The sequence below is a fragment of the Octopus bimaculoides genome, chromosome 7 (genome assembly GCF_001194135.2).
Source record: "Octopus bimaculoides isolate UCB-OBI-ISO-001 chromosome 7, ASM119413v2, whole genome shotgun sequence".
Lineage (NCBI taxonomy): Eukaryota > Metazoa > Mollusca > Cephalopoda > Octopoda > Octopodidae > Octopus > Octopus bimaculoides.
The window spans coordinates 10343757-10346074 of record NC_068987.1 but is presented as its reverse complement, the minus strand read 5'-3'; the positions used below and the strand labels follow the sequence as shown (position 1 = coordinate 10346074).

Sequence of the window (2318 nt, the reverse complement as noted above, 5' to 3'; positions counted from 1 at the left end):
GTTGTTAGGGCAGCGGACTCGCGGCCATAGGATCGCGGTTTCGATTCCTAGACCGGGCATTGTGAGTGTTTATTGAACGAAAACACCTAAAGCTCCACGAGGCTCCGGCAGGGGATGGTAGCGAACCCTGCTGTACTCTTTCACCACAACTTTCTCTCACTCTTTCTTCCTGTTTCTGTTGTGCCTGTAATTCAAAGGGTCAACCTTGTCACACTGTGTCACGCTGAATATCCCCGAGAACTACGTTAAGGGTACACGTGTCTGTGGAGTGCTCAGCCACTTGCACGTTAATTTCACGAGCAGGCTGTTCCGTTGATCGGATCAACTGGAACCCTCGACGTCGTAAGCGACGGAGTGCCAACACACACGTTCTGAGTTCTAATTCCGCCGAGGTCGATTTTGCTTTTCTTCTTTTCTCGGTCGATGAAATAAGTGCAAATAAAGTACTGAGGTCGATGTAGTCGACTTACCCTTCCCCTCAAAATTTCAGACCTTGTGCCTATTGTAGAAAGCAGTTATTTATATAAGTATAAATAAAATTTCCTGTTATAATCTATTACAAAAAAGTTATTGTTGTTGTCAGTCATTCGTTTGCAATATTGAAAGGAAAGAAATGTATAAGTTAGTATTGCCGACAATATACATAACACAGGAAAAAAAAATATGGGGTGGGGTGAAAATAGGAACACTTTTTCCATTTAATTCGATAGACATTAAGCCATGGCTCATTATATTACAACCTCAAATTCAAGCGTAGGGGACGGGGTCCTAGTGGGGCAAAATGTGTAATTTCTGATTTCTTGTAAATTTTTCCTGTTTGTTTGAAATCGTTACGTTGCAAGTATTACATCACAAATTTGTCCTATTACATCATCTTTGGGAGTAAAAATTGGTCAGCATAACTTGGAACATGGTTAGGTGTCAGGTACTTTTTGTTTTCAATAAATTTTTCCTCAACTTTAACCTGATTGTAATTTAGGTTGCTAATAAAATATCTGGAATTATTTCTAGTGTTTAGCAGTCAAGATTCTTTTCTCTATTGGATTTTCAAGTCTTTTTTATTTTTTTACCACAGTAATGTCAAATTTGATAATTTTCAAGTTTCAAAACATTTGTCTAAAATGGGGCAAAATGAGTAATTTCAATACTCTCTTTAACTGTGTAGTGTTTAAATATATTACAAAGAGACCCACTCCGGCAGATCATGTTGAAGTTACAGAGAATATTTTATTTTGAGTTTTAGAGTTAGTCAAGTTGTACTATTTTTCTATTGTCCTCTTTCATTTGACATTGGTATTAAAATTTTTTTTTTTTGCATTTCTGATCTTTCTGATGTCTAAGGATGGATATTGATGTGTATGGCTCTGTCTTCAAATGTAATTCTGTAAAATCGAAGAAGCAAATTTACCTTACTTTGTCTTACTCATTTTGCCCCAGCTAAACTTGTCTTCAAAGAGAACGATGATAATTTTCTGAAATAGTGTTCAGCTTATGTTGTAGTGTTTTTAATGCATTTATTAGAGAAGGTCATTTTGCTTAGCTGACATAGTTTTTATAAGGTAATGATGATGATCATCATCATCGTTTAGTGTCGGTCTACCGTGCTAGCAGGGGTGGGATAGTACCACAAGAGCTGGCCAGGCCAAAGCTTGCACTGGACTTCTGTGACTGTTTTGGCAAGATTTTTACAGCTGGATGCCGTTCCTAACATCAAGCACAGGCGAGGTCGGTTTTGGCAAGGTTTTTACAGCTGGATGCCTTTCCAAACACCAACCACTTTACAGTGTGGACTGGGTGATTTTGAATGGCACCTGCACTGACAGGGTCACCAAGTACTTGCAAGACATTAAAAAAAAAATTATTTTAAGAGAGGAGAAGGCGTTGGAGGAGGTGAAGATTATAAGGTTATAGTGAGACAAATACAGGTGTCTTGCTGTAGAGGAAGTATAAGGTTACCTGGCCAGAGAGAGAAAGATCAGGAATGAGGACAGAAACAGGTGTGCCTAACATTTGTAAAAAAAAAAAAAAAAAAAAAAAAAACGTATCTTTTTCCAAAGTCAGAAATGCAGTAACTATGACTCATTGTGCATCCCGCCCCAAACATGCGGAGAAACCAAAATAGCAATCATGTACAAATATGGGCATAACTATAGAAGTGTGTCCACACGCTAATCAAATTTGTTTCTCCATAACTTTTTGAAAAAAGGGGAATTTTTTAATGAAATTTTCTACAAATTCTGTTGTGTCTGGGGAGAGTCATTTTCTTTTTGTACTTTATAATTTAACACATTCACTGGTAAAATTTCCACTTATTTCTT

At 37.4% G+C, this 2318-nt stretch overlaps 1 protein-coding gene across 1 annotated transcript in view; it reads left to right on the top strand.

Annotated features, from left to right (window-relative positions):
• Window positions 1–2318, top strand: part of LOC106878783 (Rieske domain-containing protein) — a 6297-nt gene that overhangs the window by 1522 nt on the left and 2457 nt on the right. The window lies entirely within an intron of this gene.